At 35.6% G+C, this 15298-nt stretch overlaps 1 protein-coding gene across 1 annotated transcript in view; it reads left to right on the forward strand.

The window, feature by feature from the left end:
• Positions 1-11938: 11938 nt before the first annotated feature.
• LOC138697343 (cytochrome b5-related protein-like) overlaps positions 11939-15298 on the forward strand; it is a 75142-nt gene continuing 71782 nt past the window's right edge. The window contains exon 1 of the mRNA XM_069822774.1: positions 11939-12075. The gene's annotated coding sequence lies outside the window, so the exon portion shown is untranslated. The remainder of the gene's footprint in view (positions 12076-15298) is intronic.

Consider the following 15298-nt stretch of genomic DNA (forward strand, 5'->3'; position numbering starts at 1 on the left):
CTAATAGTAACTACAACTAGTTTTTCTCCTTTGGTAGTTAAAGTTCTTTTAACGTCGACCTGATACGTGCATCCTGTCTGGTTTGTCGAGATTGCAATTTCTTCCACACTAGAGAGATCTTCAATCAGTCTCATCTCTAGAAGCCGATCTGATAGTTAAAGTAATTAACATAAAAAAATTCTGTGCACCTAAAAAATTAGTGATCTTTCAAAATTATGTTCTATGTACTTAAGTTTGTTAGGTATTATATTAATGAACGTGTTTCAACTGTGAATGAAAATTGATGACAAATTTTAATGGAACGGAAAACTATTATAATGGTAATGGTAATTTTAAAAAGTAGTAATACATAAACCGTTTTACCTTGACTATTACACTCTTACTACGTCATACTACTTTTGACCAATAAAACGGTACGAAAGGACGTATTTCAACCAATCATGGCTACTTATCGCACAATTTTATCGCGTCCCTAGCATTTGTTTCTTTGTTTGCCAACATTTGAAACTGCACTGGTCTGGACGTCAAAAAAAAAAAAAATATATATATATATATAATTACAAACCACTCCAGTCGATGCACAGTAGTTTCAAATATGAATCGCATTGGCATTCAAGAACAAGAATTAATAAAAATCACTTATCATACCTATGCATCTTCTGAAATCCGATTTACAAATAAATGAAGAGCACCATTCGGAAATCCTGAATAAGTTGAATGCACCATGTAGGCCTAAATCAACGAGTTCCACTTCTTTTACGCACACGTCTAATATAACATCAATTGAACCACCAACCATATTCAAATTTGAAAATTGTACATTCAATAATTATCCCTTTTAAAATTATTCATTCGGAAATTCTGAATAAGTTGAATACACCATGTAGGCCTAAATCAACGAGTTCCACTTCTATTACGCACACGTCCAATATAACATCAATTGAAACACCAACCACATTAAAATTTGAAAGTTGTACATTCAATAATTATTCCTTTTAAAATGATTCATGTTTATTTTTTATGTCATCGTCGTTAATTAAAACTTTTCTAACACTTGTGTATATTAGTTAGGTTATGTTATAGCTTCTGCTATATGATATTATGGATAGTCACGTATCAGAGATTGTTTAATATTAAGATTTATTGAAAATCATCTGTCAAGTGACGTTGATTACTGGGATTCGGATAATTGAAGTGGAATGTTGCATTTTAATAAAAATGAAACTGAATCAACAAAGCCTTCTTGACTAGTAACATTGCCAACGTGTATAATAGATCGAGAACTTCTCGACGAGAAGGCATTGCTCACTACTGCCATCTAGCATGCATCTAGCGTAATATTTGTAAGGTTGAGATGGTACAATAATACATTTGAAGACAATTGTATTTTCGTAAGTCAATTAATATTTTATTGTATTGGAGTACTTCGTTACTTCTAATCTTTATATACTTTCTTCTAATCGTGTAATAGTCAATTAAATCCCACTCGAGTTTTGATTTTCTCTAGATAAATCAAAACGTCTAGTGAGATTACTGTTGACTATTACACTCTTACTACGTCATACTACTTTTGACCAATAAAACGGTACGAAAGGACGTATTTCGACCAATCATGGCTGCTTATCGCACAATTTTATCGCGTCCCTAGCATTTGTTTAATTTTATCGCGTCCCTAGCATTTGTTTCTTTGTTTGCCAACATTTGAAACTGCGCTGGTCTGGACGTCAAAAAAAAAAAAAAAAAAAAAAAAATATATATATATATATATATATATATATAATTACAAACCACTCCTGTCGATGCACAGCAGTTTCAAATATGACTCGCATTGGCATTCAAGAACAAGAATTAATAAAAATCACTTATCATACCTATGCATCTTCTGAAATCCGATTTACAAGTAAATGAAAAGCACCATTCGGAAATCCTGAATAAGTTGAATACTCCATGTAAGCCTAAATCAACGAGTTCCACTTCTATTACGCACACGTTCAATATAACATCAATTGAACCACCAATCACATTCAAATTTGAAAATTGTACATTCAATAATTATTCCTTTTAAAATTATTCGTTCGGAAATCCTGAATAAGTTGAATACACCATGTAGGCCTAAATCAACGAGTTCCACTTCTATTACGCACACGTCCAATATAACGTCAATTGAACCACCAACCACATTAAAATTTGAAAGTTGTACATTCAATAATTATTCCTTTTAAAATGATTCATGTTTATTTTTTATGTCATCGTCGTTAATTAAAACTTTTCTAACACTTGTGTATATTAGTTAGGTTATGTTATAGCTTCTGCTATATGATATTATGGATAGTCACGTATCAGAGATTGTTTAATATTGTAAATTTTATTACTAGACAACAATGTAATTTTATTATCTCAACAATAGGATTTGCTCTCCACACAGTAACACAGCGTTCGTTATTGCACTCCACAAACGACAATGACAATTTACTTGGACTATTACGAACAACAATGAACTGTTAATCTTAACTAATATTCACAAAGCACTATTTACAACACAGAACTGTCAGTTCTCAGTTCACAGTTCTTCTAGCTCAGTCACTCAAGTTCACAGTATCTCGAACTCAGGTCCCTCCAACTGCGGTCCACTGCACCCGAACTCAGGTCCCTCCAACTGCGGTCCACTGCACTCGAACTCAGGCCTTCTAATGCTCACACAGTTGCGGACGCACACTCAAGTCGAACTCCGGTACACAAGACTGGCTGGCTTGCTCTGTTCACTGGCTTACTGACTGAACTAATCATGAATGAATCTGTCGTTCATTCGCGTCCGTAATTTATAACCACAGCGACGTAACCGAGAAAGTTCGAGTTCGCGATTTTTCCACTTCGACGGACTTCTCGGCCTCTCTAGGCAAGCAGAAGTTGCGCACGCAACCTCCCCTCGCCGCGTCGCTCTTTCCCCTCTCTTCTCTCCGCCATAGTACATGTCCCAGGAAGCAGATGCCTCTCCTCCGTCGGTCGTGAGATCGGATCTCACGTGGCCGTCACAATATTAAGATTTATTGAAAATCATCTGTCAAGTGACGTTGATTACTGGGATTCGGATAATTGAAGTGGAATGTTGCATTTTAATAAAAATGAAACTGAATCAACAAAGCCTTCTTGACTAGTAACATTGCCAACGTGTATAATAGATGGAGAACTTCTCGACGAGAAGGCATTGCTCACTACTGCCATCTAGCATGCATCTAGCGTAATATTTATAATGTTGAGATGGTACAATAATACATTTGAAGACAGTTGTATTTTCGTAAGTCAATTAATATTTTATTGTATTGGAGTACTTCGTTACTTCTAATCTTTATATACTTTCTTCTAATCGTGTAATAGTCAATTAAATCCCACTCGAGTTTTGATTTTCTCTAGATAAATCAAAACGTCTAATGAGATTATTGTTGAAAATATCATAAGTTTACGCATTTATCGGAAGTCAGGCCATGTGTTTGTCTTCTTGTCACTCGACATTATTGAACAAGTAGAATAAAATCAACAAACAATATTAATAATTATAATAAGTAAAAAATAGTAGGCTTAGTAATATAAAAACATACGATATTATAACGTATTGTAAATTCGATTACAGAGATCGAAGACATCAGTCTGTGTTGCCGTATGAGCGGTGATAAATTTACATGCAACAGCGACTCAAGAACACTTGATTGTACAGTATTTCATATTCTACTGGTAAACTAGGGTCTATGGCAGAGAAAGCCGAGACACGGGTCGTTTTATTTTTGATGTATTTTCACAAACAAATCCTCATACAAAACAGTGACATCGATCTCACAACCTCTCCTTGTTAGAAATAATTCGTGAGAATGTATATAACAGTCAATGAATTGAAATTTCTCAGTAAAAATCAGTTTGTAACTGCATTTTGAATAAAATCTTGTAGTTAGATAGTGTTGTTGAAGATTACTATTCAGAGGCGTTTCACAGAACTCATTATCTACAAAAACCTGTTTTCGTAGAACATTTTCTGTTTTTCCAACTACGCCTATTGATGAAACTTTAAACTGTAAAAAATATAATGTATTGAAATCTAGAATGGAATTGGTATACATATTTGAAACAAAATTGTGAATTTAAATTTTCCTATAAAATAGCAATAAATTTATTGAATTTTTACAAAATCGTTATCTGCTTCCCTTAATATGAGGTTTATATCAATTTAGCCAATATGTTTATTCTATTATCTGTTATAATGATACTTATTTCACGCAAACACATTGCCACTACACAATGAAGCTGAAAATTAAAAAAAATACTAAATTTCAAATTAATATTTGCACTTTAGTCATGAAGAAGCATAAATGTCTTCCCACAGTTCTCTGCCTCAGTGTTTCTCAGGATAATATACAGACGTGGACAAATTATTAACAAAATTGACGATTTTTATGATCATTCTGTTTACAAAATATGATTTTTCAATTTAGACTACAGTTGACAATTTTGCATATTTCTATCATTACAGTAGACAGAAATATGCAAAAATGTTAACTGTAGTTTAAATTAAAGAGTTAAATATTGTAAAAATATATAATAAAAATCTTCAATTTTGTTAATAATTTGTAAATTAGCAAAAATGTCAACTACAGTCTAAATTGAAGAGTCAAATTTTGTAAAACTATAAAATAAAAATCTTCAGTTTTGCTAATAATTTGGAAATATCCAAAATGTCAACTGTATTCCAAATTGAAGAATCGAATTTTGTAAAAATATATAATAAAAACCTTCAGTTTTGCTAATAATTTGTAAATATGCAAAAATATCAAATGTATTCCAAACTGAAGAGTTAAATTTTCTAAAACTATACAATACAACTCTTCAATTTTGCTAATAGTTTGGAAATACGCAAAAATATCAAATGTAGTCAAAATTGAAGAATCATATTTTGTAAAAATATATACTAAAAATCTTCAATTTTGCTAATAATTTGTCCACGTCTGTATTATTTACACAATATTTTAAATACATTCTATTATTAGATAATCATGTACAATTTTTTTAGTGGGTTATTTTACGACGCTATATCAACATCTCAGGTTATTTAGCGTCTGAATGAAGTGAAGGTGAAATGAGTCCGGGGTCCAGCATTTGCTCATAATGGGTTGAAGGAAAACCCCGGACAAAACCTCAACCAGGTAACTTGCCCCGATCGGGATTCGAACCTGGGCCACCCGGTTTCGCGGCCAGACGCGCTAGCCCTTACTCCACAGGTTTGGACCTCATGTCCAAATGTTTGATGAAACAATCACAAAAAATAATACTTAGGGGAACTAGGCCTAAAATGACACACCTTAAGGAAATCTTGAAAAGAAAAATATGTATTCTTACCAAATTTGTTTTGGTCAATTATATATAACTGATACTACAACATTAACGCATATATTAAGATCAACAGAAAGTGAAAAATACTGACAATCTTTAACTGAAAGGTATATTTGAAAATAGACAAACTATGTCATTTTACCCAAGTTACTAGGGTAAAATGACACACATAAGTTAATTTTTACATAGTTCAAAAAAAAAAAAAAAATTGTTCTCTTAGATACACTTGCACATTCATTGTGTGCCCATGAGAAACATTTCTTGCACTGTAGCCATGTTTCTTCTGGTTTATATTGGCTGTAAAATTCATTGCAGTACAGACAAGGTGCATCGTTCTCAACATCACCAACGAAGTCACTATCTTCATCTTGGCCCCCTTAGATCAAGCTGAAACTGTGTTTTTCCTCTGCTTGCTGAACACCTTTCTTCTACAGCTCTTCTTTCAGCTTCCTTTAATTTTAATTGGTCATTAAAAGAGATGCTCGATTTGGGACACTTCATGTGTTCTCTTTCTTCTCGCCACAGACCTAGTGCCAGAGGGAATCGGGGAGATCTCTTGCTGTGTCACATGAGGTGAAGGCCTCGTTTGTGACGTTTCCGCTGCTGGAGCAGTTGTTGGTGATGGCTCTATCATATGTTCTTTTGCATTCTTTATTGTTGAACTGCTCTTCTGTGTTGCACCCTTTGGCCCGTCTGTAGGGTCTGCATTCGTTAGAGGTCTGTCTGTGGGGTCTGCAGGACTAAATAAGTGATCAGGAAATATGTCCGAATAGAGTGGACAAATTCTTGTTGAAGAAAATCCACCCAATGCATTGGTGATGGTTGCAGCTTTTCCATAGACTTCATAAAATAAGTCCGCAATTTGAAACTGTGTAATCACCCATCCAGGATGGTTCCTCAGCCACTTTGTAACGGCCTGATCATATGTTTTCAAAGGCCCGAAGAAAGAGACATCAAGTGGCACGAGTCGGTGGGTGCAGTGACGAGGGAAGGCTAACATGACGTGTAATCACTGTTGCCAAACTCTGTGCACTATAGAGCTGTAAATCCAAACTCATCTTACAATGTTGTCCACAAAAGCGCTTTTTGGTGAAGTAGGTGCAAGTAAACTTCAGACTCGCCAAGCCTAGCTCATTCATAATGGGATAAATCAGAGTAACAAAATTCAGTGCATAAAAATATTGAAAATATATTTATTTTAGAAACTTTAGGGTTTTATATATTTTAAAGAAATCCCCATCTCACCTATTTTAAAATCAGTTAGCTTTACGAAAAATTCAGTCTAGCAATGAGAGAGATACCACTATATATTACATAATTTCACAGAAGTAATCACTAATCAGCCATTGTAAACAAATTTGACACCAATTTTTCAAATTGCTATCGCCCATAATAGGCCTATATGGCTTCTCATTTCCAGTCATAAACATGCCCTTGGGTAAAATGACATAGTATGTCATTTTAGCCAAGTAGGTGGTATGTCATTTTACCCTGAATGAAGAAGAATAAGAAGTAGTGTTAGTACGACCTAACCTCTTTATGAATTTGGATATTGTATTGATTTTTATAGAGGGAAATATTCATGTTTTCAGTCATGAACATTATTTCACTAATATCTGAAGCTTAAAAGGACAAAACAATACATAACATACCTCAACAATATTATATCGTCTTGCACTTTTTTCCTTCAGTTGCACCTGCTTCACCAAAAAGCGCCTTTGCTTGCTAAAACTTGGATGTAACCACTGTTTCCAGCTTCTGTGCACTATACAGCTGTAAATTGAAACTCAGCTTACAGTGTTTTCACAAAACACATAGTATGTCATTTTACCCAAGTATGTCATTTTAGGTCTAACTCCCCAATTTTCACAGGATAACACAAACAGTTTCTGTATATCAGCACTTTTGATAAGTGTCTGGTTTTGCTGGCAGTCAAAACAGATATTAATAACGTCTTCTTTGGTCGATTTTAATATTTGAAAAAAAAAAAAAAACTTTTTGACTTTCACTTTGTGAAGCTTATATACTGTTCTCAATTTGTTTTTTTTTTTCATCCAAGTCAGAGGAAGTTTTAGTTTTCAATAAGAACTTTGCACATGTAGAACAGGTATCTGTGACTGCCAAGGTCACCAAATTCTACCTACTTGTAAAATACAGATTTGTATTTAGATAAAGAACATCTCAAACCACCAAACCGAATGCACTTGTTGTACCGTTTCCACGTAATCTTCAAGTTCAGTTCTGGTGGAAAATAAGAACAGCAGGTATCTCCTCGGGAATAATGTGCCTCTCTACCTTCGTATTTCAAAATCTTTCTTTTAATCTGATCTGTCTGCTCCTCATCCCTTTCATTCTTTCGCCGACTACCACGACTTCTGGATTCCGTCCTGTGATTACATATTTTCTAAACCAGACGTTGTTTATTTTAGTTGGTTATTTTAACGACGCTGTATCAACTACTAGGTTATTTAGCGTCGATGAAATTGGTGATATCGAGATGATATTTGGCGAGATGAGGCCGAGGATTCGCCATAGATTACCTTGCATTCACATTACGGTTGGGGAAAATCTCGGAGAAAAACCCAACCAGGTAATCAGCCCAAGCAGGGATCGAACCCGCGCCCGAACGCAACTTCAGACCGGCAGGCAAGCGCCTTAACCGACTGAGCCACACCGGTGGCCACCAGACGTTGTAATCTGTCCTTTGAAACACTCATGATTAGAGACGAGAATTTCATACGCTATAAAATCCCAAAATATGCATGCAAACTATGAAACGTGCACGATCAAGCGAAAAATACATTAAAATATGCACTTTCATTTCTGTTCCAAATTTCTTATTTCACTTCACTTCACTTCACTTCACTTCACTTCACTTCACTTCACTTCACTTCACTTCACTTTTTTGCACAGTTAACAACTAATAACATTTCTAAATTGGTTTCTGTGACGTTCCTGCGTTTGTCAGTCAGTATGTTCTTGTAGGCAGAGAATGACCTCTCTACATTACAAGAAGTTATGGGTGCAAACTTGAATGAACCTTTTTCTGTTATTTACTTTTCCTTCTTCAATCCTGATTCCTTAAGCTAAAATAAGGGACATAAAAATCGAAAAACTGAGATGTCCACTCAAAACCATTAAAACATGCATTTAAACTGAATATAATGTATAATATATGCATGATTAAGCTAAAAATTGCTCAAATATGCATTATGCATGTTTTTATCCCCAAAAAGGCCAAAACATGCAAATATGCACGGGAAGAGTACACATATTTGGAACCGGAAAGCAATGAAATGGATAAGTACTAAGTTTGAGCTATGTCCTATGTTCCTATAGAAGCATACATTTGCATGGAATTCTCGTCTCTACTCATGATACATCTTTCCCTTCTTCATCTGTTACATGGTAGGAAATCGTCACAGATCTTTTTCTCTCCTTCTCCTCTTCAGTGGAAGTTCGCCTTGCAGGGTTTGCAACTGTCCTGTACTTGATTAGAATCACATCCTGTTTCAATTCTGTTTCAACTTTGTATCATTACTATAAAAATTTTCTCTGAAGTGTATCAAGTCATTTTAAGATAAATCAAACGCGAAGCAATGTTTATTTATCTTTTTGCCCTGTAGAATTTCTGGTTCACTTCTACGCCTCCCGGTTAGCGCGTCTGGCCGCGAAACCAGGTGGCCCGGGTTCGATTTCCGGTCGATGCAAGTTACCTGGTTGAGGTTTTTTCCGGGGTTTTCCCTCAACCCAATATGAGAAAATGCTGGGTAACTTTCGGTGCTGGACCCTGGACTCTTTTCACCGGCATTATCACCTTCATCTCATTCAGACGCTAAATAACCTAAGCTGTTGATAAAGCGTCGTAAAATAACCTACTAAAATTAAAAAAAAAGAAAAATTCTACGCTTCTTGAATCCTCTTGGAATCCCCTGCACTGCAGGAAATATATTCATTCATTTTTCTTGAATATTATTTAACGTTTATCTGCTGAGCAACAGTCTACAGAATGTTGAGATTTAAATGCATCCTGAAATAATACAAGCAGTTCTGACAGTGAAAGAAAACGATATACATAGTATTATTTAACAAGTGTGGCCACCAAGTGAAAAATAAATAATATAACATTTATTTAATGCCAACTCTTGTAGATAACAAGTTTTGTAAAAATTCGCCAACTGTAGAAACCGAGTTTTGAAAAATCTCTTGTACTTCATCATCAATTTACTGATGTATTTACCAACTTTAGCTCAATTCCGATAGCACCATTGGATTCTCCTGACCCAAAAACATAAGGATACGTTAAAACCTCAAAATCCAAAAAAATGTAGATAAGTTTTGTGAAAACGCCTTTCAATTCGATTTATTAAAAATGGAATTTAACATGTGAAATGTTTCCCATATACTCTCTTCTCATTTCCCTCAAGAGGAAGCAGTGGATTAGCAGAGTCACAAATAATATACGTTGAAAGAAGTTAGATAAAGCAATTTTTCATAATACGTTAGAGATTAGTTAATTCGCCATTCGTTAATTTTTGGATAATTGGAATAACCATTTTTTTCCTTGAAATTCATATTTAAAACAACATTAAAAATTCACATTTAATTTGGACTTTAAAAGCTACTAATTTCATTAATTAAAATGTGTCTCACTGAAATTTACAGCAGAGTCCATATAGGTCAGTTTCTGTCTGATGCTTTCCCAATTCACTGTGGGCTAAAGCAGCAGATGCACTATCACCTTTACTTTTTAACTTTGCTCTAGAATATGCTATTAGGAAAGTCCAGGATAACAGCGAGGGCTTGTAATTGAACGGCTTACATCAGCTGCTTATTTATGCGGGTGATGTGAATATGTTAGGAGAAAATCCACAAATGATTAGGGAAAACACGGGGATATTAATTGAAGCAAGTAAAGAGATAGATTTCGAAGTAAATTCCGAAAAAATAAAGTATATGATTATATCTAGTGACCAGAACATAGTACGAAATGGAAATATAAAAATTGTAAATTTATCTTTTGAAGAGGTGGAAAAATTGAAATATCTCAGAGCAACAGTAACAAATATAAATGACACTCGGAAGGAAATTAAACATAGAATAAATATGGAAAACGCGTATTATTATTATTCGGTTGAGAAGCTTTTGTCATCTAGTCTGCTGTCAAAAAATCTGAAAGTTAGAATTTATAAAACAGTTATTATTACCGGTTGTTCTGTATTGTTGTGAAACTTGGACTCTCACTTTGAGAGAGGAAAGAGAGAGAGATAAAGGGTGTTTGAGAATAAGGTTCTTAGGAAAATATTTGGGGCTAAGAGGGATGAAGTTACACGAGAATGGAGAAATTTACACAACGCAGAACTGCACGCATTGTATTCTTTACCTGATATAATTAGGAACATTAAATGCAGACGTTTGAGATGGGCAGGGCATGTATAACAAAAATGTATATAGTGTGTTGTTTGGGAGGCCGGAGGGGGAAAAAGGCCTTTGGGAGGCCGAGACTTAAATGGGGGGATAGACCTTAATATTAAAGTGTATTTGAGGGAGGTGGGATATGATGACAAGGACTGTATAATTAATCCTTTTATTGACATGAATTTTCTATATAATAATAATAACAATAATATAATAATAATAATAATAATAATAATAATAATAATAATAATAGTAATAATACGGTAATAATTTGCTGGTTAATTCGATTTTTTTTTTCAAATTCCGCTTACGCTTCAAATTAAAGATATTCTACTGTATAGCAAAAGCAAATCTATCCCATTACACGCCCCGAAGGATGCTTCGGATGGTATGATGTTGACTTCCTCTTCATGAGACAACCGACACTGAGTAGCAATAAAAACGCCAGTCCCACGTCCAGACAACTTTGGTCCACAAAGATTGATCTTGGTATGCATTTCTATTATTTCTATAAGAGGCTCAGTGGATCTTGGCACTATAGGGATTAAATAAATAGGAAATGTTGTAACTCCATCTGGAATGGAGCCAGCGACCTTCCTATTTATAGCACCAACGGCTAAACAGCGACGCCACCACATTATATAGTTACTCAGAATTTGATCTTACTGGGTTGAAGGAAAACCCCGGAAAAACCTCTACCAAGTGATTTGGCACAACCAGGATTTGAACGTGAGCCTGCTCGTTTCAATGGTCCAGCATGGTAAGCATTACTCCACAGCGGTGGACTCCACAATAAAGGAAAGCGGAGAAAATATTAGAAAGATTAACATATAAAATGTTAAAAGGCAGAATGTTAACTGATACGATCATTGATGTTTTCTTTAAGATGAGTTAATAGTAAGAAAAAAGAATAAGGATAATAAACTGGAAAGTAAAGAGCAGAGGAGGTAAAGAAGAATCAGAAAAGAATAGATGAAATTGTGATAATATTTCTGGGGCTTGACCACAAGTTTTACTGAGCACAAGCACGTGAATGACACGTTTTCTACATGGACTCTGATCCGTCGCAGTGACGTCATGTATCGAAGCAAGACAAAAAAAAGTCGATATAGCTCACTTGTTGGCAATATAAACATTCTGCAGTCATAAGTTCATATAACATATTCTGCGCGTAATGAAATACAAGACAGTCGTTGTTTTCTGTTGGACGTATTTCTGTGAATAAAATCAACGGACAAACAATCTAGATTGAATAAGTTACAGTCAGCTATATAACTGGAGGTATGTGAAATTTACTTTTCTTTTATTTCGTGCAGCTACATCAGAGGTAAAGAAGTTCATTATTCAATATTACCAAACATTGTGTTCGTAACATTAATTAATTTTCGAATAACATTATAAACTAAACAATATTTCCTCATTTTAAATAGTTAGTTGTGTAAGAAGTGTTAGGAGAAAATGCACTAACGTTTAGGAAAACACGGGAATTTTACTTGAAGCAACTAAAGAGATAGATTTGAAAGTAAATCCCGAAAAAAAATAAAAACAAAGCATATGATTATGTCTCGTGAGCAGAACATAGTAGGCCTACGAAATGGAAATATAAAAATTGAAAATTTATCCTTTGAAGAGGTGGAAACATTCAAATATCTTTCCACACCTGTGGAGTAACGGTTAGCACGTCTAACCGCGAAACCAGGTGTCCCGGGTTCAATTCCCGGCAGGGGCAAGTACCATGGTTGAGGTTTTTCCCGAGGTTTTCCCTTAATCCAATATGAGCAAATGCTGGGTAACTTTCGGTGTTGGACTACGGACTCATTTCACCGGCATTATCACCTTCATCTCATTCAGACGCTAAATAACCTAAGATGTTGATAAAGCGTCGTAAAATAACCTACTAAAGTTTAAAAAAAAAATTTAAATATCTTGGAGCAACAGTAACAAATATAAGTGGCACTCGGGAGGAAATTAAACGCACAATAAATATGGGAAATGCCTGTTATTATTCGGTTGAAAAGCTTCTGTCATCCAGTCCACTCTAAAAAAAAAGCTGAAAGTTAGAATTTATAAAACAATTATATTACCGGTTGTCCTGTATGGTTGTGAAACTTGGGCTCTCACTTTGAGACAGGAACAGAGGTTAAGGATGTTCGACAGATGCTTAGGAAAATATTTGGGGCTAAGAGGGATGAAGTTACAGGAGAATGAAGAAAGTTACATAACGCAGAACAACACGTATTGTAGTCTTCACCTAACATAATTAGAAGCATTAAATGCAGACGTTTGAGATGGGCAGAGCATGTAGCACGTATTGGCGAATCTAGAATTGCATATAGAGTGTTAGTTGGGTGGCCGGCGGGGAAAAGACCTTTCGGGAGGACGAGACGTAGATGGGATGATAATATTAATATGTAATTGAGGAAGGTGGGATATGATTTTAGAGACTGGATTAATCTTGCTCAGGATAGGGACCGATGGCAGGTTTTTTGTGAGGGAGTCAATGAACCTCCGGGTTCTCTAAAAGCTATAAGTAAGTATGTTTAATGTTATGTTTTATTTAACGACGCTCGCAACTGCAGAGGTTATATCAGCGTCGCCGGATGTGCCGGAATTTTGTCCTGCAGGAGTTCTTTTACATGTCAGTAAATCTACTGACATGAGCCTGTCACATTTAAGCACACTTAAATACCATCTACCTGGCCCGGGATCAAACCCGCAACCTTGGGCATAGAAGACCAGCGCTATACCAACTCGCCGACCAGGTCGACAAGTAAGTATGTATTTATGTAAGAAGAGAAATGATGGATTGGTGATGCGAATTTATGTGATATTTTATATTTTCCGGCAGATTAGCCAGTAAGATTTCGTCCACTTCACGTCGATCTACTATAAAAAATATACCTATAGATTTTAGTCCAAAAACTTTAGCAATCCACCGGATTTCGTCCTGTGTTTTTGTCCACGTATTGAAATCATCTTTCTTTTGTCGTCCACTTTAAAATAATGCGCACATCATGATTTTGACAGAAGCTTGGACCTTTTAATCTTACATTTTAGTCTGTTTTAGCTATAAAACTTTTAATTTTGGGTAATTTCATAGTATAAGAAAATATTTTATTGTAGTTTTGTGTTATTTTATCGACTTAAAATTATTTAAATTCTAGCTGCTAGGTTTCCTATTTGCTGATGACTTTTTGATAGGATTTTCTGTGGCTATTCGCAAGTTCTATTGTATAGGATGAACCGCAACTAATATCATTAATTTCAGGGCGTTATTCTTTGAGATATTTCAAACGAAAAATTTTAATACAATTTTTGCTCGTTTCTGCTTCCGTCTTGAGATAAAAGTTGTTTTGTATGAAACATTTCATAGCGTGTTTTGGGAAAGCCATTGATTGAATTCCCATTATGGTCAGTGAATTTAAGAGAGCAGTGTGTAATAATAATAAATGATTTAAAGAAGTTTAGTTTTGTCTTGAAATGTGCAAAAATTTGAACCGACCAAACGTAACAATGTAAAATTCCTTGGCAGAACGAAAATTTATAGAGGAGAACATACATACTTTTATGTCAATGCAAAGGAATAAATGAAAAGATAAAACAATAGCAAATAACGCGAAAATGAGTCCCGTATGGCCGAAAAATATGCTCTACAACAAAATAATTATCATGAATATTTAGAACCATTGCATATCATCGTACAACATCCACGTTCTCCCCAAAGCCAATGTCACACTTTAGCTATTTCACATCACAATCCCGGCGATAACTACAGTGCAGAGTGTTATCAACTCTTGGTACACTTTATTTCCGATCATACTGCATTTCTTTTGTTGCTTAAGCCAGTCCTGGGCATGAGAGGGGAAGTGAAAGGGACGAAGAACCCCCCCCCCCCAATGTTCTTTTCGCTTACGCTGCCTTATAAACAAACACAAAGTAAGACTCTGTGCAATACGTTGTGGTGGCTGAGTGGTCAAACCTCCAGCCTGTCACGCAAGCAGTCCGGGTTCGAGTCTCGGTCAGATCTGGGACTTTTCATTGAAAAATCTATAGTGACACTTGTGGCGGACAAGTTCGCAGGTGGGGGTTTTCTCAGGATTCTCCTGTTTCCCCATATTAGGCATCTACATCATTCCGTCACAATTTCTCCATTTCGTCATCATTCCATAGCATTCCCCGATCGCCGGCTAGCGACGCACGGAGGGGACTGGCTAGGGACGAGGGGAGGGGGGTTGCCTGCTCGAAACCTCAGTACGCAGCGAATCTTAGTGTAGTCAACCGATGTGGGTTTGGGAATGCGCCTGGCTTGATAGTTAGCGCAATAGATAGTAATAAGTCGCAGTGCTGGGCCATAGTACCCGCCTCCTGTAAATTGCATCCCAAGGCTCTGTGCATCAGTGGTGGATTTGAAGCGACTAGCTAGAGCCGAAAATTCGTAAAAACTATTATGCACTCTTGATACAATCCGTCACTGACCTTCCTGTCTGCTCATACCGCACCAAAA

This window comes from Periplaneta americana, chromosome 1, assembly GCF_040183065.1.
Source record: "Periplaneta americana isolate PAMFEO1 chromosome 1, P.americana_PAMFEO1_priV1, whole genome shotgun sequence".
Taxonomy (NCBI): domain Eukaryota; kingdom Metazoa; phylum Arthropoda; class Insecta; order Blattodea; family Blattidae; genus Periplaneta; species Periplaneta americana.